Source organism: Sus scrofa, chromosome 13, assembly GCF_000003025.6.
Source record: "Sus scrofa isolate TJ Tabasco breed Duroc chromosome 13, Sscrofa11.1, whole genome shotgun sequence".
Taxonomy (NCBI): Eukaryota; Metazoa; Chordata; class Mammalia; order Artiodactyla; family Suidae; genus Sus; species Sus scrofa.
The window spans coordinates 112,421,552-112,443,238 of record NC_010455.5 but is presented as its reverse complement, the minus strand read 5'-3'; the positions used below and the strand labels follow the sequence as shown (position 1 = coordinate 112,443,238).

Genomic DNA, 21,687 nt, shown 5'->3' with positions numbered 1-21,687 from the left:
CTGTGGTATAGATTGCAGACGCAGCTCGGATCCTGCATTGCTGTGGCTGTGGCATAGGCCTGCAGCTACAGCTCCAATTGGACCCCTAGCCTGGGAACCTCCATATGCCACAGGAGTGGCCCAAGAAAAAATGGCAAAAAAGACAAAAAAAAATGAAAAAGATTGGAGATAGTTGGAATAATTTACTTTTTATATATTTAATATAATCTACCAATGATCCCATCTATATCTGGTGCTTTTTGTTTTGAAGGATTATTCATTATTGATTCAATTATTTAATAGCTATAGGCCTTTTCAGATTGTCTCTTTCAATAACTTTTTAAGTCCTTTCTCATTCTATATTTTTCCTTTTAAACATACACTACATTTTAAATAAAAATAAATATTTTGCAAAAGCAACAAAGGCAAAAATAAAGAAGTGGGGCTATATCAAACTAAAAAGCCTGTGTACAGCAAAAGAAACCATCAACAGAAAGAACAAGTAACCCACTGAATGGAAGAAAATATTTGAAAAGTATATATATGGTAAGGGGTTAATATGCAAAATATATAAAGAACTCATACAATTCAGTAGCAAAAAAAATATCCAGTTAAAAATGGACAGAAGAGGGAGTTCCCTTCATGGCTCAGCAGTTAATGAAACCGACTAGGATCCATGAGGATGTGGGTTAGATCTCTGGCCTTGCTCAGTGGGTTAAGAATCCAGCATTACCATGAGCTGTGGTGTAGGCTGTAGAACAATATAGGTGTTCTTCAAAAAATTAAAAATATGATGATCCATTAATTCCACTTCTAGGTATTTATTTGAAGAAAAAAACTAATTTGAAATATATATGTACACACATATTCATTGTAGCATTATTTATAACAGCCAATATATGGAAACAACATAAATGTCCATCAATAGAAATAGATGAATGGATATAGAAGCTGTGCAATATATACACACAGACATAGACACACACATACACACACACACACACACACACACACACACACACACACTGAAATATTACTCAGCCATTAAAAAAAAATGAATTCTCACATGGAACAATATGGATGGCATTATGCTAAGTGAAATAAGTCAAAGACTAAAGCTGTATTCTCTCTCTTACATGTGGGATCTTATATAATGTATATATATGTATAATATATGTTACACATATATATTATACCAAGCTTATAGATACAGAGAATAGACTGGTGGTTTCCAGAAGCAAGGATTTAGGGATGGGAGAAATGGATGAGCTTTTCTTCTGACGTTGTTGCTAAAATAAATTGAATTTTTAAAAAAAAATAAAAAAAAAATAGAATTGTTCCAAAATCAAGCATGGCACTTGCTAATGGTACCTGTGTAAACTGGCACAACTTAAAAAAAAAAAAAAAAGACAAATCCTTTTAAAACCTGGACTTTTAAACTCATTAAGTAACCAGTTCAAACCTTTCTCTCATAATCTTTAAGGATAAAATTAAAAATTTTAGTTTGGGAAATTGAAAGCCCATTTTGATTTTGTCCTTAACAGCCTTTTTCAACTTTATCTTCCACAGAAAATGTTAGATTGGCATGTTCTACAAAGGTCTTTTGCTGATCAGTCCTTGGTACAATTAAATCTTGCATTTAAGCCTGATAAAATAGAACTGAACTATGGGGACAGGATAGGCTGGTCTGAGGGATAGTATGCATTAGGCTGAAGTACTATACAACAAACACCATATACAACTCAACAGCAAAAAAAAAAAAACCCAAACAACTCAACTGAAAAATGGGCAGAAGACCTGAACAGCCATTTCTTCAAAGAAGACATACAGATAGCCAACAGGCACATGAAAAAAATGTTCAATATCACTGATTATTAGATAAATGCAAATCAAAACTACAATGAGGTACCACCTCCTAAGTCAGAATATTTATCATTAATAAGACTACAAATGACAAATAATAAGACTAAAAATAAGATTGTGGAGAAAAGGGAAAGCTCCTCCACTCTTGGTGGGAGGTAAACTGTAAATTGGTACAACCACTATGGAAAACAGTATGGAGGTACCTCAGAAAACTAAATATAAAAGACCATATAATCCAGCAATCCCACTCATGGGCATACATATGGACAAAACCTCCACTCAAAAAGAAACATGCACTCCTATGTTCACTGCAGCACTATTCATAACAGCCAAGACATGAAAACATCGACAGATGAATTGATTAAGAAGATGTGGTACATTTATACAATGAGATACTACTCAGCCATAAAAAAAGAACAAAAGAATGCCATTTTTAGCAACATGGATGGAGCTAGAGATTCTCATACTAAGTGAAATAAGTAAGAAAGAGAAATATATATGATATCACTTACATATATTATCTAAAATAAGGCACAGACGGACCTATCTACAGAATAGAAACAGAATCACAGACATGGTCAACAGAATTGTGGTTGCCTAGGGGGAGCAGGAGGGAGTGGGATGGACTGGAAGTTTGGGGTTAATAGATGCAAACTCTTACATTTAGAATGGATAGACCATTAGGTCCTGCTGTATAGCACAGGGAACTATGTCTAATTACTTGTGAAGGAACATGATGAAAGACAATATGAGAGAGTGGGTATAGATGTATGACTGGGTCACTCTGCTGTATAGCAGAAGTTGACAGAACAATGTAAATCAACTATAATAAAAATCAAAAAACAAAACAAAGCACTACAGAGATAGCTCCTGACTGAGCTCCTTAGATCTCCTAGGATTTGGAAGAGCCCAGCGGAAGACCAGTGATCACCCTATCCCTTTCACTCAGAGTGATTTAATCCTGGCTACCAATGAACACACCTGACACATGATGTACTTGCACACTCTGCCATATTGCCCCTCTCGGGTCAATTTTACCCTTCCCTCCTTCACCTTAAGTATTTAAATTTACCTGTCCTTTAAGTTCCACTAACTTCATGAATTCTTCTCTATCAGTTTTTACCTAATGAGTCCTTTGCATTCTTTCTCTCATTATGTGACTCTACATGTTTAACGTATTTAACCTGAAATATGACACACAGATAATTTCTCAAAGTACTAAAGTTTTCTTAAATAACCTGGATTGAAACAATTCTGTGGATTCATCGATCACTCTGACCTTTGTAAAACCTACTGACTGTTTCCAACACCTACAGAATCTGGGAGGGGGTAGAATTTTCTCCTATTCACCCTTCCTAATTCCGCAAGTAGTGCTGTTTGCTTACTAATATTGTTTGCGCCAGTTAAATAAATTATTTAACAATGATAATGAATGCAAAAAGAAAGAATCATTACCATTAAAAACTAACACATGCTTTGGAATAATTCAAATTGCTGTAAAATAGGTGTGAAAGTATAATAATTAAAAATGGGAAATGTTTAGAACTTTTTCTCATATTGATAAGCAATTTTCATTAAAAAAACAGAAGCTGGAAATCTGCAGTCAGTGTATTATGGAAGAGAAAGAATGTGGAAAGTTCCCATTAATGAGCCAGGACACAAAAGAAAGTTGTTGGTCCTACATCAAAAGATTGGCACAGTAATGTGTATTTATGTTTAGGGATAATAAAATGTTCAATGTATTCAGGCAACTATTATGAGTCCCTAATTTAATGGACTTTTAAAGATCTAGTCATATTAGAAAACTTGTTATTTCTTTAAATTAATAACTAGAAAGACATGCAATTACCCCATTGTTTGAAATAAGTTTTTACTCTTCTTTTGAAGATGCCACTCTACTTTGAAATGCTTTGCCCTATGTGCTTATTAGTGATATGCTTTCATTATTCAAGGGTGGATTCCATTCTTTGGAATTAGTTAAATGTCAATTGAAGCTACTTTTGTGAATAAAATAGTGATCATGCTGGTTAATACCAGCTTTGGGCAAAAACGAGGTAGAACTAGAAAGGAAATTAATCTCTTTGTCTTATAAATTGGCTCTGAAGGAAAATGAAGAGGTAAGTTCCCAAAATGTTATTAGGATTTTAAAATACAAAGCGGCAGCAGGAGAATAAAGGCACCCTTTGGCTATAACTCTTGAAAAAATGATATTAATTCCTTGAATCACTGATATTTAACAATTTTTCACACATGTATTCTATAAAACTTCTATTATTTGCACCATCTTACTCCTAGTAGTTTTTCCATTATTACAAGATACACAGCTGAAATTCTATTTCTGGCTATTTACGACATAGATTCAAATATATCAAAAGTAAAATCATCTCTTAGAACTCCTCTAATGTCATCTATGACCAAGTACCTCAAGTGAAATTCAGTCCTAGAATTTTTAAAACCTTTCTGGATGGATTATGGGGGAAATGCCATCTGAAAGCTTTCTTTAAAACTTCTAGAAATCCCTTTCGGGGCAGATTGTTCTTGTGTTCTGGGAAAAATACCAACCGAGCTTTCTATTACAAGCATATTAAGTCATATCCTCTTCTTAAACGGATATGACTAATCAATTGTATCTCTAAGGAGTTCAACTGTTCCATCAAGTAACAAAGATTATTTTACAGAGGGTCCAGAGTTGTACTGCATCTTTGGAGATCTGGGCTCCTATAGAGATGGGTATCTAAGTAGGAGAAAGCCTGCTCTTTGTCTGAAGATTTGCTGGCCATTACAGAAATAAGCATATTTCCTTTGTTGGTGTGCACAACTTTTGATAGGAGTTTGGGAGCTGAAGATCAGAAGCAGAAGGAATCCTTTGCAAGGAATCTTTCACAGACTGTGTTATGGGTAATAATGTATTCAGGCCCAGGTGACAATGTTCAGTGTGGAGTTGGAGGATGTAATAAGTGAATGATGTTCTATTCAGCTTTGTCCAGAGCCTAGAATCATGCCAGTATGTCAGGGGATGGCAGCTTTGAGAGGACTAAAATTAGCACGACCAATGTTTTTTTCTATGAGACCAATGATAGGACAGGCAGTGACTCCCAATGAGAATAAAACAGTGTAAATAGATTTAATCCTGAACACGTGTTGGTGTTATGGGGACTCTGTGAGATAAGTGGTCTATAGGTGGCTAATCCCTCATGGGCAGGGAGGGGATAAAACTGTCATAATTTAAGCTTTAATACAAGTGATTTTTTCATTTGATATACATAATCAAGTGAAACGACTTTGAGATTACAATTTAGCATTTTTTCCTTAATATATTTTAACTACTTGCTAAAAACAAGTCATAACATTGTTAATTTTCTCCTCTACTTAAACACTCAAGGCACATGGGAATTTTCTTCTAAAAATGTTGAGAGTGCTTTAAGTTTGTATAAATTACGTATGAATAGGAAAGCTGCCTCCAAAGTAGGCAGCTCCCAAAATCAAAAGTAGTGTGACAATGGAGTACCTGGCAAGAGAAATATCAACAAGTGAGGTGAAAGAAATGAATGCTTTGGAGGCAAATTGTAAAGCCCACTTACACCACTTACTAAAATGCAACACAGGAAAAACTATGTATCCTTGTTGGACTTTGCTTTCCTCCTCTGTAAAATGAGTATAAAAAGAGAATCTAGCAAGCTAGTGACAGTCAATCCTTCAGCTAATCTCAAGCGTGGCTCCATAGAGAAATCTCCACTGATGGCTTTATGTGGCCCACAGGACATTAGCTGTCAATGTGTACTGACAATGGTCATGGCCATGATCTTGGACAACTCCTTATTTAATGGGAATAGCACTAAACAAACTGTGAACTTCAATTTTAGCCCTGGGTCTCCTGCAACTCTGCAGTTTGGTTGTAGAATTTTATTTTCTTGAGCTTTGAAAGCCTCCTTCTTAAATTAAGTAGTTATATTAAATAAGGATCTTTTAAAGATGAATTTGTTTTGAGTTCTGGTGTAGTTGTGCTATAAAAGGCAGCTATAGTGTAATAGTTAAGTACACAATCTGAAAACTTGGGCAAGTTACTTAAACGCACTGTGCCTCAGTTTCCTTAATAGAAAATGGAGGTGATGCTAATATTACCATCCTAATAGGACAGTTATGAAGAAGTACAGTGCCTAGAATAGTGCTAGGAACATGACATTCAATAAACACTATTAGCCCTAGAATCTATTTGATAAAGAGCTTTAATTGAAGTAGAATTAGGAACCAAAAGCACAACTCAGACTGGCCTCAATTTCACAGTTCTTAGCAGTCTTAATATACTCTTAGGATTCTGAAACATAAAGTCATTGTAATAGATGATTTTGGATGTATGGTCAGGTAAAAAGCAGAGGACTTTGGAAACACTTGAAAGATGCAAAGTTTTAATCAACTGATATGGGTCTCTCATGCCTCCTCTGTTGGATAACTGACCTCTAGGTTAGCTACAGAATGGGAATATTGCCTCTCCAACATCATGATTTTGCACAAATGTGTCCTGGCACCCTATTTCAAGATTTTATCATATCTCATCCACATCTAAAAATGATTTAATATAGTTTACTGTAAATTTTTATGACCATGACCTGCATTGTGAAACTACACTGTTATTCAGAGTGTATTGATTACTTTTTGAGTATAAAATACCTTCTGATATTTGCATCCTCTTTTATCCAAAAAATCCACTAAGTTGACTTAATCACTCACTAATACGTCACAACTCACTATTTGAAAACTTCTCTTATATGGATTTGAGGCTTATGTTAGGGTAGTTTTGCTGAGGAAATTCCTGGAGGATGTTCTTGGAGCACTACTCCAGACTAACTCTATCAGAAACTCTGGGTGTGAGGCTGAACAAACCATGGTTTAATAAATCCTCCAGGTGATTCTGATGTACTGAGAAGTTTAAGAAGCACCCCAAAAAACAGCATTTCTTTGCTGCTACATATACAATATATATCTTAAAATAGAAATAATTTAAAACATATGGAATGACAAGAAAGCACTAAGTAAATTGTAGATGCTGAGCTACAACCATTGTGTAGAAGGAGGAATTAAGAGTTTTCTATTTGACATCATTTGTTATTCCAAACTTTACTTTCAACTTTTAAAAATGACAACATGAACACTCATGCTTAGACTAATACTCATCTCTTCTTGAGCATCTGTTACAAATTAGTTGATAAAATCAAACTAATTAAATTAATTAAAGTCATTGTAATGATTAAAGACAAAACAGAAAATAGTGTACCACTAATCAGAGGCATTCTGAAATAGCTGGTGAATTCACAATAATTTATCCTTAATTCTCACTTTATTCATGGCAGATAGTCCTCTGCCTTATTTTGTGCAAGAGGAGGCCATCTGGACACATTTGATTGGACCACACTGAGCATGTGACCTATTCCAGCTCAGAGTCTCCCTTTCAGGAATTTGCGATTGAGACTCATAAAGATTCATCCTTTTCTTTCCTTAATTCAATTGATCTTGAAGCATATAAATTCAGGAGGTTATGGGTGGCCAAGTTTTCCTCCATGTGCCTTTGAAAGAGAGAAGGCTGGTCTACAGAAAGAGTAGGATGGGTGCACAGAGGGAAGCAGCAAGTTCCATCAGGCTCCAAATCCCTGGCTACAGTCCCTTCCCTGGGAACAATCGCATTCTGGCCTTTGGGTTTCATGACACTTGAATCATCTAATAAAATGTCCTTTTAGCTTAAGCCAGTCATAGTTAGTTTCTCTCATAAGCAACCAAAAATTGAAAAACTCAGGCTGGTAGCTAGATAATTTTTAAGAAACTAGGAGTAAAAAAAATGATTTTTTTGGTCCAAGAAAACCCACAGTTGTGAGCATGTAAAAAATGAAAATAAACACAAACATTAGGCATTTTCACTTAAAGTCAGTATTTTTTTACAGCTAACAGTTTTTGAAGATTTGGTGCCCAATTCTGTTAGCTTTCATCCTTCTCCTTCTGTTTCCTCTTGGTAAGGTCACAGTTTCAGACATTTCCTCTGGAAAGCTGTTGATGTTGGTCTAGCCTTCTGCCTTGTATTATTATAATTATTTGACATTTTTAAGTGCTCATGGTGTTCTAAAAATTGTTCTGCATTTTAAAAACAGAAAATATCCCTCTCCTTTGGGCAAAGCACATGTCCCTAATTCTAACCTATAGCTAAGGAATTTGATGCTGGTAGAGAGAAATAAAGGATCAATGCTGTCACCTAATTTTGCCTGGGTCCTTGCTAAACAAAATGTTTCATTGTAAAAGAAGAATGAATTGCACATGAGCTTAAGATTTTTCCATTAGACTTAAGATAGAAAATTAAATTCCAATGGGTTCTAAAATAGAATTAACGCATTGCTAATTAATGTTTTGCTTCATATCAAGGTTAAATATGGAAATATTCACACAAAAGAAAAATCTCACCAAGTTAATACCTACCAATATACTGTCTCTGTGTTTCACAATTTTTAACATAAAATATGAACCATATATGTGTTCTTATTTTATTTCTTACATAAGAGTTAAGCACGCAAAATCTTTTAATGGCAATCCACTTACATTGATTGATGGCAAATGTTTATAGTAGCATGAAACAAAAAAAAATGTGTTTGGTTTAAATTGATTCATGTGCACATATATGTGCGTATATGCATATACAAATACACACACAATTTATAATTAAATTACTGAATGTAAAATCTAAGATACCCCTTACTACCCTATATATACTCTGTTTTGAATAAGGTCAAATATTTTTTTAAAATGTCTGGGACCTGCAACTCCATCTACTGATCAAAAATTATTATAGCATTTTTAGAGACAAAGATACACACACGCACACACACACACACGCACGCACACACACACACACACACACACACACACACACAGCCTTTCTAAACATTTGATGTAACCACTAGTAGCTCTATTTGATTCACGCTACAATCAGTTGGGTCTGCTCTGCCCCAAGAAGAGTGAACGAATCATGTCCAAATTCTATCTGATATTTTGCTGCAAATATAGTTAGCACAGAATGGACCCTTTAGTGGACACATGGTGTATCTTTTACAAACCACATGAATAACTAAATGGGTGAGTTTTCTTGGCTATATACAAGTGAACTCATGAGGAATTAATCTTTACATGGTTTACATGCTCCCCCAGCACATTTAAGACATTTCTATGAAAATGTTCTACCACTGAATATGGGATCCAGCTGTGAAGAGACCATGCATTATGACAGTACTAACCTGTATCCCAGTGACACCAAAATAATGAAAATGTCTGTAAGGTGTCCCTCTTCTATTTATTTACATATTTTAACAAGAAACAGGAGGAATAACAAGTGATAATGAAGAACCACTTATTCCCCAGGGATTGAATAGACTCTTGTCCTATTATACCACACAATCATTAATTTTAATTGTTTCAGATTTGTAACCCACATGGATAAAATTAAGATCCATTCCAACATGAGGAAAAAAAAAACAAAAACAGCCTAAGATTGCTATAAACAGAAATATCTTCCAGAATTTAACAAATAAGTACAAACACTGCTGCGTTATTTGGCTCAAGGATCTCTGATAAATATTTAGGTTCTTACAATGAACAGAACTTTAGACTATATGTGTGCTGTTAAAATATTCTTGCCTTTTCTGGGTCTATAAAAATGAGTGAATACATTCAAAACCAATATAATATACCTGAGTGTGTTAAAACTATCCATTTAGTGTTCAGCTTAAAAAGTCACCACTATAACTACTTTTGGACAAATTCATCATCACATTTTAAAAAAGATAAGCCTATTTTACTTATGAAAATAATTTTTACAGGAGACATTTATGTGTGATTTTTATGGAAGTTTGGCCATAAATCTGTGGTTTATTCTCGAATCACTTAAGAGAAGAAAGAGTCACTGGTGCATTTGTTGAGTTAGACATTTCTTAGCCATGCGGCAGGGCCCGTGGCTCAGCGCAGGTGGAACAAAAAAAGTTCTCTCCACTTGCTGCTTCTGTGCCTCTGCCCTAATGTCCTATGTGCAGCTGCAGGGCCTGAGTCACAACTATTCAGCGGAATTTTTGTTTCATTTGAATCCTGACACATTGCTGAGCCATAAATCATTTTAATGGGTAACCATCAGATTCTTAAAAACTGAAATAAAGCAGTATAACTGAAAAGATCAGAGTTCATTGTACTAATAAAGGTAAATATGCTTTTGTGATATTTATATATTTTTGTGTGTACACATACACATTAGATATATGCATGTATACATAATAAACATATACTCACATACATATGTATGTATGTGTATATATGTTCTGAAAAATGGTATTTTTATTCCTTACTATGAGTTGTGGGCAAAAAGGCAGAAATGTTTGAAAGGCACTATATAATGGAGAACAGCTGCTGATGCTGGTTCTTGCAAACAGGCAGGGGAAAGGATATAGGCAAATCTGAGAACAGTGTTTTTCAAAGTGTGGTTCTCAGAACAGCTGTATCAGAATCACCTGATCCAAGATTCCACATCTACTCATCAAACATCTCTGTGGTTGAAGAGCTTCAAGTAAAACTGGTTTTCCAAGTAATTCTTCTGTGTCCTGATATTTGGGGTTCAGTATACCAGGGACCATTCCTATACTCTGAGAGGGGGCATCTAGAGCCTTGAATAATGTATGATAGAAATATTCTCCCTCACATTTTATTCCTTCTAGATCTGTGACACAGTAACTACCAGGCACGTATGGCCATTTAAATTGAAATTTAATTAAAATTTAATAAAACTGAGAAATTAATTCCTGAGAAACACTAGTGACATATCAAGTGCTCAACAGACACATGAGCTAGTAACTAGTGTATTGGACAGTGCAGATATAGAACATGTCTATCATCCCAGACATTCAGCTGGACATCTCTGCTCTAGCGATTTTCACTGAATTACAGCATTTGGCACGCTACGTTTTGACCCTGAATAAACTCATATACATTTAGGGTATTGAATAATATACAATTTCTAAAATGCATATGAGTTACGGAGACAATATATTTTTATTCATTTTAAAGTGTTTTCTATTAGATTATATCAATTATTCATGTTTTTTAATATTTCAAAAGTCAATAGGAAGGAGGGAGGGATGAACAGTTGGAGCACAGAGAACTGTTAGGGCACTAAAACTACTCCATATGATATTCTAAAGGTAGATATAGGTCATTATACATTTGTCCAGACCCATAAAATGTACAACACCAAGAATGAACCATAATGTAAACTACAGACTTTAAGTAATAATGATGTGTTGATATAGGTTCATCAATTGTCACAAGTGTACCACCCTTGTGGAAGATGTAGATAAAAGGGGGTTACATATGTGTGGGACCTGGGTTTTTACAGAAACCTTGCACTTTCAAACAATTTTGCTGTGAACCTAAAATTTCTATAAAAAATAGTCTATTAAAAATCAATATATGTTTAGAAAAAAAATTGTTTTTTATTTTTATGGCTACACTTGCAACATATGGAAGTCCCTGGGCTAGGGGTTGAATTGGAGGTGCAGCTGCTGGCTTACACCACAGCCACAGCAACCCCGGATCCGAGCTGCATCTATGACTTTTACACCACAGCTTGCAGCAATGCTGGATCCTTATCCCACTGAGCAAGTCCAGGGATCAAAACTGCATCCTCATGGACACTATGTTGGGTTCTTAACCTGCTGAGTCACAACAGGAACTCCAGAAAAAAAATTTTAATAAGAAAAAATACAGACTCAAAAATCATTATATTCTAATATCCTTTGCTATTTTTTTCAAGGAAAAATAAAATTAATATATAATATTAGGGTAAAATATTTATGAATATTCATAACTATACACACACATTTCATACCAAACAGCTGTGAGTTGTTTACTAATTTTCCCTTTAAATTATAATGACATTATCTCAAGAAGACACATACTGCTTGAACTGCCATTATAATCAAGTTGCCAATAGAGCAAACAACTTTCATGATACTAGCTGAATCAAATAATATTCAAAATAGATTAAGTCCCTCTGAAAAATAAAACTTTAAGGCAATGAAACATTGTTAACTAGAATTGTTATGCAAGTCATATAAAAATTTGCATGCTTATTTGCAAAAATTTTCAAACCAGCTGCAATTTTAATGTGTCTTCATAAAAAACAAAAATGTATCTTTCTATAAAGGTGCTGTTGACCTATATCTTTTTAAAATGTCTTCATCCAAGATAGGGAAAGTAAAGAAAATAGTTAACAGGCAGAGTCTGGATGAGAAAGGTAGGGCAAGCAGTACATGGAGAAAATTGTGAGGTTGCCTAGCACCCAAAGAACTTAAAATAAAGCCACATTTTCCTAAGAGTATAACTATATAATCACCCACTGGGGTGTGGTGTGGCAGTCACTCATTCCAGCCTGTTTTACAGCCATTTCTACTTCTTGCTGGTTAAGAAAATCCATCCCCCACTCCCATGCTGGGCGATAAGCCCAGCTGCCAAGGATAGATCATGATTATTCTAAACCAGCTATGCCAATTCTATTCTTCTACACCAATAATTTGTCTAGAGCTGAGCTGGTGATCCGGGTCTGCTCAATGAGAAGAGGGAGGAAAGGCTTGGATGAGGTGGGGTGCAGGAATAATCAGAAGAGAAAGCTGAGAGATGAGACAGCCTTTCTACCCCATCCCTCTTTTTTTGATTTGTGTGCTGTTCTATGAGGACTTGGAACTGTGAGAATCATGAGATGCAAAACTAAAACACTGAGCATGGGAGAAAGGAACAATGGGGGAAGACGGTCTTCCATAACATATCTGAGCTGCTTGCTATACTTGGCCTGAGACTACAAACTCTCAGGGTTCTTTTTAAACGTCTTTAGAGTTTTAGCCAGTGGGAATGGTGTATAGACACATCCTAACCATGATGATAGGTGAGACTTAATATATGCAAAGTCATCTTAAAATTATGGAAGATTCCTAGGTTGGATTATGACTTAAATCAATGTATCAGCATCATTTTTTTTGTTGTTAAAAGTGTCAATCCTCAAGAAGGCTGCTCAGACATGGAAGTATGGGGAAATAAATCAGAGAAAAACATAAACCCTGAATGCCCATTCAATCCTGCCCATGGGAGAGAAGGTTTAGGCAACAGACATGAAGCTTTATGATACTGTTGTCAAAGTTATCTTTACAGTGGACAAGAGTTTTTCAAGCTCTCTTAGGCAAGCACCATTTCTCAAGGAAAACTGACTCAGGTTGTGATTTCCTGTGCAGATTTGCCTAAAAGTAAGGAATGTGTAAGTTATGCTGATGCTGTTATAGAGCCGATGTGAGTGTTGGGTTTTCCTGCTCTGTAATAACAGCTGCCTTATACCTCAGGCTCTGTGGGCTTAGTTAACAAGTGACGACTTGTGAGACATGTGACGGAATGCAGTTAGCTGAGCCAAAGCCGGGTGCCTTCATTAGATTAAGTGCCGCCTCATGAAGATTCTTGCCAATCAGCTGGTTGGTCTCTCCTGCCTTATCTTTCCTTCAACAAGTGGGAAAAACAAAAGCAGACTGGGCAACAGAGAAGGACAGAGAGAGAGAGAACAAGGTTAAGAGGTGATTAAATGACAGAGATGACAGGTAGAAATGACAGGGAAGGTAGGAAGATTGCGGCTGTGGCATAGGCCAGCAACTGCAGCTCCAATTCAACCCCTGGTTCTCCCTGAGGAGAGAGCAGCGGTACTGAAAGACAAGGAAAAAATAAAAAGATGTGCACATAATAGGAAAATTAAAGTAGAATCAATCAGTTTAGTTGAAGAAGGTACTATATAAAAATATTTAAGGATAAATTTTAAAAACAAAACTATTGTTATGTGGAATTCAGGAAAGCTGATCAAGGAAAAAAGAAAATACAGAAGAAGAAGTTAACTTCTGCTTGGACAGTTGTGCTTCCAGGAAGCATTATTAATAATTATTGGATGTCATGCCAGGCAGACTTGTGGTAAGAAAGTAAAGCCCTACTACCCTGGTTCTTCCAGTTAAACACAGAGCAACTTGCTCTTTTTCTTCTTTCGTCCTAGAATTGGCTAAACAATAATGGCTAAAGGGAGCCCACAGAAAACACAGCAGATTATTATAAAGGAGTGACAGAAACATGGTAGAAGAGAGAATAAAAAACTTTGCACCTTCACTTTTTTGAGACAGACCTTGTCCCTAACTCACACAGAATCTTTATTCTACACAAATAAAGAACTTTTAAACTAGGATCTGCCATTTGTTGTAACTCTTTTCTCACAGAAAGAAGCAAACTGTGATGACTTTCCACCCCAGCCCCCTGTCTAGGGTTATCAGACTAGACATATTAGAGTTTGTGGACTTTTACTATTTACTCCAATTTTGTGTCCCCATATCTCTAACATATTTGGAAACAAAATACGAAATGAGCATATGAAGCTACATCTCAAAAGAGGTATATTCAGTAATTGGATATCCGATTTTTACTTCAGATGGCAGAAAAATGGTGGGCTTTCTCAAAATGTATCTGTGCATCTCTATTATTGCTCTGGTTACATTACCCAAGTGGAAGCTAACAGATTTAACGAAATGGAAATGCACTTTAAAATATTGGTATTGATAAGGAAAGGCATTTGGAATGTTTGACAGTAAAGCCATGACTAATAGATGATCTCATTAATTCTCAAAGCAAGTGAGAATTCAGAAGAAAGACCTTCTTTGCTGATAAAACCAAAAAGAAAGATTAAGTCATTTGCTAAGTCCAACTGAATCACAGTATGGCATATTCTCAATACAACAATACAATTATAAATAACTACAAGGCAGAGCTGGGCCTGCACATTACTCTTTGCACAGGATCAGGAGGATGAAGTACTGCATGATTGTTTTACTGGTGAAAATGAAGTTAATGGTGACCAGTGTGGTAGATGATAATATTACTCTACTAAGGTGAACTGGGTTAATGGATATAGAAAGGAACTGCAAACAGAGCAACAATATAGAAAATGTCATGGAAACATTTGCAAGTTTTTGGATTCAAGGCTTGATGTTTTTCATATTATAATTATTTCCATATTTTTTGTCAACCTTCTTATATCCAGATTAGTGTTAAACAAAAGTTAAACATGGGCATTAATTCCTTCTCTAGCTGCCAAAAAAAAAAAAAAAAAAAAAGACTGATTTAATTCTCTGAACTGGTAGCATTTCCACAGTTGATTCCTTCTGATTTGGATTTCTTGATTCAATAACAGGGCCAAAGTCAATTTGAAGTAACATCTGAACTAATTAGTGACAAGAGCAATTTGACTCTTCTGTTTGTTACAAGTGCCATTTAAAGCTCTGACCTCTCTGTGTTAGGCTGAAGAGGTAGGAATTGCATTAGGCCAGTCCTCAAAGAACACTGGCGGTGGGAGCCATAATTTTAGGGAGGATTCACTTCAATTTTCTATATTTCCTGCTTCTAACATCCACTTTAAAAATCTAGGCAGTTTTGCCCAAGATGTTGTTTGGTCAACCTTATGAGGCTGTACAAAGTATGTTTCAAAGTAATTTTATTGCCTTTTATCTTTCCAAACATTTGTAATTTCTTCCAATTTTCACTTATTTCAGCTGAAGGAAAATAAACTAGAAGAATAAAGTTCACTAAAATGTCATTAAGGGATCTACTCCAAGACTTGGGCTAGACGAGTAGTCTAGGGCACAAGAACCAAATAAAGTGGTCTAGGGAAGATCACTGACTGACTTGCTCTGTCACGTCTAAGGACCATTCTGACATTCAGAGTTCTGGAGGCAGGAGTTCATATGGCAGTTGGGTAAGTACATACATAGGACCTGTATACCTGATTCCAAAATTTAGATCCTATGTATTAGTTTGCTAGGGCTGATCAAACAAAGTACCACAATCTGGGTGGCCTACAGAGTAGACATTTATTGTCTCATGCATGTGGAGGCCAAAAGTCTGAAATAAAGTGTTGGCAGCATTAGTTCCTTCTGAGGGCAGAGGGAAGGATCTATACCAGGGCTCTCTCCTTGGATTGTATATGGCATCTTATCCCTGTATCTCTTCACATCATCTTCCCTCTGTGTGTCTTTGTCTTGACGTTTAAATATGTCCTTTCTATAAGGACTCTAGTCATATTGGATTAGAAGTCCTCTCTACTCTTGTATGATCTCATCTTAACGTTATCAACTTTCAACTAATTACATCTGTGATGACCTTGTTTCCCAATAAGGTCACAGTTTGACGTACTAGGGGTTAGTAATTAAATAAATTTTTTTGGGGGAATACAATTCAACCCATAATGAGAGAACTTTTTTAAAAAGTCAGTTTATTACCAAAAGTCTAACTTCAGGGATACATGAGTTCTCTGGAGCAGATTCATTTGAGTCACCTCAAGTATGGCAAGATTGTGTCAATGACAGCCTAAGGGGAACTTTTAAAAGCCCTTGCTTTATTATATTTTTAAAGGTATATTTTCTATAGCAATAGACAAAACATTCTTTCTTAGTCCAGCATCTGGTATATCTGGCATTAGAATGAGTTTCTTCCACCTGGATAAAATGTCTCTTGGCCTGAACCCTTTCACTTCTGCACAGTTTCTACGATTCAGGACCTGCTGAGATGGAGTGAGAGGAGTACCTGGTCATGTGCTCATAGAATGGTCTGATCTACCTCCTCAGGATGGCTCCAACCTTGCAGATGTTCATGACCAATTTAAGCATAGGAAGCAGAAAGATTTAAATCACCATAGTTCTTTCTTACTGCAAATGTGTAGCCAGTCCCAGGGGAACTGCAGAATTTCCAGAGTGGATGGCAAGCATGCTTGGATGTGGCACTAGACAATTTGGGACCACATGAACCAGAAGATAGCTTTAGGATCATCTAGTCCAGAATTCCTCATACCGAATTTTGTGGAATATGATTTCAGATGTGTTGCAGGATAAGTAAAAATTCTGTGACCAAAAAAGTTCAAGGAATACTGGGTTAAATAAATGTAAACAGATTTATTTCCAGAGTTATTTTTACTAATTTTAAATGGCAAGTGTGTATTGCGTATATCCAAGAGAGAGCTGTAGTAGTCAGAATTCCCTTAATTGTTGTGCCTTATAAGCTTTTGCAATTTCTTGCATTATTTTTAGTAAGCCAATATTTAGGTTTTAATGAATTAGCATTTTGTAGAACCTATTATGACTTACTAATCTGGGCTCCTTCTCTTGTTTTACATATGCAAAAATTTAGACTCAGAGATAAAGTGTCACAGTGAAGTCCCCGAAGTCTACAATCTTTGGTTATTTGGCCTAATGAAGGTTCATAATAAACCAGCAGAGCTAGGACCCAAAGCCAGGATCTTTGTTTCCAGCTAGGAACTTTCACACTCCCACAGGGCTCCTGAAAGTACCTGAGCACTCCTGGAGAGTTCATTTAGAACTGATTTGCCTCTGAAAAGATCTGCGTATGCCAAAGAACTGGAGTTACTTCAGCCATCACATTGTTTGGTTTTAATTGAGAAACATATGCTAGTCCTGAGACATCCTCTAGCCCCAAGGTGTCAATTTGGAGGATGTGTGACAGTAACCTGAGGAGCTTGTTAAAAAAAAAAAAAAAAAAATCAGTCATTTATTCTATAAGCACTTCTTGGAACACCTTCTGCAATTACAGCAATGAACAAAGTTCCTGTGCTAGTAAAAAAGTTCCAACTTGAACATAAAGGGACATACACTATATGCCAAAAAATAAAGAAACAAATAATATCTGATATTGCCAACTACTTTGATACATATAAAACATACTAATGAGATAGAAAATATTGGGTGAGAGTCGGGGCTTACTTTGCGGAGTCAGTGAACTCTGTTCTTTGGGAGTAACAATTGAGCTGAGACTTGAATGAAGAGAAGGAATCATTCATGAGGAAGTTGTGAATAAGAGACCCAGGCAAAGAAAAAGCTGTGCATGGCCTCTAGGGGAGACATTCTTGGCATGAGTCAGAGACCAAAAATGGCTGGAGCATAGTAAGCAAAAGGTAGGTAGAGAGATGGGCCTTGAGATCAAATTCCTGGGATATAGCCCTAAGGATTCTGAGTCAATAGGTCTGGGATAGATCTGCTTTCAAACAAAGATCCAGGTGTTTCTGATTCAGGAGGTCCATGAAAAACACTTTAGGAAATTCTACACTAATCCTTCAGGCATACACTGAACTCAAAACTGAGATCCAGAAGCATTTCCTGAGCAAAGTGGGACCAGTGCTCTCCCATTCGCCACCCCCATATCCAGGGCAGAAAGGGAACAAGTCAATTTGGGGAAATTTAAAGCAAAGTGCCTGTAGTCATGCTTTGTATAAATTAACTTACTAGTTACTTCTTTAGTACATGCCAATTGACATACGTCCTGACATGGCCATGTAACACCAAGAAATGTGTTGCCCTTCAAATACGAAGATGAAGGGAAAAAAAAAAGAAAACTGATAATGTTTATGACAAATATGATAAGGAGTTTATCCAAAACAATAAATGAAAAATCCAGAAAAATCAATAATTTATAGTTTTGAATTTAATTTGTATTTGGCTCCTTTTCCTTCAAAGAGAAAAAGAATAAGGGTAATAAGAAACGAAAATGTTTTCATGAGGCAAAAAGTAGAACTCCAAGAGTATCTATTATTCTAATTCTATTCAGTATCTTTAAACAACTATCCCCATACTACTCATTATCTAGTGACCAATATTTTTAAACATGTGTTTCTGGTATGGAGTTGTATCATGTTATCAGGCAACAAAGAAAATTTTGGTGGTGACAAGGTAGTGTAATGCATGAGACAGAATTTGTAATGTCTTTTTCAAAGTGAACTGCAGTCAAAACTTAACTTGAAAGAGAGTCTCATATTTATAGGGTACTCAAATGTTCCAGATACATAACAACACTGCCCTCACCGAAACTTACAGCAGCAACAGAGATGAAACTAATCTTATTACCAATTGGGATCAACCTTACCAATATGACAGGTAGAAGTCTGACTCAGAAATTGATACAGGGTGTGTCTGTCTATGACCATCAATCAGTTCATTTACTACTTTTTATATCTAAATTTTCATATTCTCTAGAATAATCAATCATCCTTCATTTTATAGGGTTAACTGCCCTTACTCTAAATTTACTACCCATGACATCTTCTGGCTCTGGATACTACCCTTATCTCTGGACTCTATCAGTTCTATGGACCAAGCATTCAAAGATATGTGGTAGGTTAGAATGATAGAGAGGCTATTGTAGTTCTATTTTTTTATTCTTTTAAAAAGAATTTTCTTTCTTTCCCAATTAGCCTTATTCTTTCTAAAGGTAAAAAGATGCATGGAATAATTAAATATTAAACATATAAATTATGAAATTTATTATTTCTTTTTTTATAAAGCTTCTTGACATATTTCTCAGCAAAACCGTCTGTTTCCCTTTAATCCTCAGAAACCAGAGTGCCTCACTCTTGGCATTTACATTTATATCAGGCCGAAGAATGGCACACATGAATGATTAGAATTGAGCTAATGGTTAGAGACCTATTTATTTCACATTTTATTCATATGACTATGCAACATGTTATTTGATGTTATTTAATTCCTTGGAGTTTTAACTTTTTCATGCTATTTGATGAAAATCCCCACTAAAGATTCCAACATTCTATATTTTTATTCCTGGTAGGAAATCATGCAAAAACTATCAACTCAAACTCTTGGTGAATCTACAAGAGGATAATAAAAAGAAAATGAAGTAGAGGAGCTCCTGTTGGGGCTCAGTAGTAATGAACCTGACTAGTATCTGAAAGGATGAGGGTTCAACCTCTGGCCTCAGCTCAGTGGGTTAAGGATCCGTTGTGGCTCAGATCTGGCATTGCTATGGCTATGGTGTAGGCCGGCAGCTGCAGCTCTGATTCGATCCCTAGCCTGGGAACTTTCATATGCCATGGGTGCAGCCCTAAAAAAAAATAAAACAAAAATAAAATGAAGTAGAATAAACTCCAGTTATCCCAACTTGTTTGGCTGAAAATCTAAAGAAGTGAATAGCTGAACTTTGTTGAACACAATGCTTCAGTACTTACTATCTAATCCTCCCACAACTGTTATACTGTAGTTATTATTATCCTCAGATGAGGAAACCAAAGGTTAGGTCACCAGGAGGACAACTAGAGATTCAGAATTGGCTTTCGAATCAAGTTTCATATAACTACAATGTCCAGAGCCTCAGCCACTAATATATTCTTAAATATAGCGTGCAAGTAAAGATTTCATATAACATTAATAAAATACCTTCTGTATAAATATATAACTGAACTATAACAAGTGGGAAAGTCTCAACTGGGGAGAATATATGGAGCAAATTATAAAGAACTGGTTTCTTAAGAAATCAAATAAATTGGTAATAAATAATTGATATTCTTCAAAATATGAATGGGCCAATTATAGTACTGAATTATTGGAGGAATATTTACACTAATTTAAAACAATGCCCACCCCATTCACACACACACATTAAAGCAGAGCAGTCATTTATATGTGTATTAAACTAGCAAAACTTTTATACCTGATGACATGAGTCTGGAACAATATTGCATTATACAATCTTTTTATGCAAGCATATCAACAATCACATGAATATATTTATCTTTTGATGTAGCAATATATACTCCTTAGGCATATATCTTAAGGAAAGAAAAAAGGACAACTATATTTCCAAATATGTTCATTAAAGTATTATAATGAGGAAAAAAATAGAAGTAAAGTAAATGTCAAACAAAAGGAGAATAGCTGAGTAAATTATAATGCATCAACTCAGTGGGCATTTTTTGCAATCATTAAAAATGATGATTTAAAGACTATATAGCAACATAGAATACTTCTATGATATAATGGAAAGTGAAATAAATATCTTATGATATTATTAAATAATAGAAAATAAGAATGAGAGGTAAATATAACATGAAAGAAACTTTTTTTTTTAGGGCCACACCTGCAGCATATGGAGGTTCCCAGGTTAGGGGTCCAATTGGAGCTATAGCTGCCGGCCTACACCACAGCCACAGCAATGCCAGATCCGAGCTGCATCTGCGACCTACACCACGGATCATGGCAATGCCGAATCCTTAACCCGCTGAGCAAGGCCAGAGATCGAACTCACAACCTCATGGTTCCTAGTTGGATTCATTTTGGCTGTGTCACGCCGGAGCTCCGAAAGAAACTTTAAAAGAATATATATTTTAGGAAAATGTGATTTTTAAGTCACATTTTATACATTATTTATTTAATAAATATTTTAAATGAACGGTTTATATGTTAAGGCTATAAAATAATTTATCATTTTTCAAATTCACTTTCTAGTGGTTTAAATTTTCCAAGAGGCACAACTGGCTGGCTGTTATTTCTTCTGTTGGGACCAGAAGAAATAACACTACTTCTAAACCCTAAAAGCCTTTAGATACCATGCCTCAGCCCAGAAGATGATATGGAAATAAATTTATGCTATTGCTGCTACCTGGGAGCTCAACATTAACTTCAAAAGTACAAATACAGTAGTCATTAAGATGTCAAATGTAAAACCTCAGATTAATCCATTGAACACATTTATTGAGTTTTTTTTTCTTTTTTAAACTTTTTATGGCCACACCCACAGCATAAGGAAGTTTCCAGCCTAGGGGTCGAATTGGAGCTACAGTTGCCAGCCTATGCCACAACCACAGCAACTCAGGATCTAAGCCATGTCTGCAACCTACACCACAGTCCATGCAACTGGCAATGCCAGATCCTTAACCTGCTGAGCGAGGCCAGGGATGGTACC

At 35.7% G+C, this 21,687-nt stretch overlaps 1 protein-coding gene across 14 annotated transcripts in view; it reads right to left on the bottom strand.

Annotated features, from left to right (window-relative positions):
• NLGN1 (neuroligin 1) overlaps positions 1-21,687 on the bottom strand; it is an 876,196-nt gene that overhangs the window by 283,964 nt on the left and 570,545 nt on the right. The gene's annotated exons all lie outside the window — the stretch shown is intronic.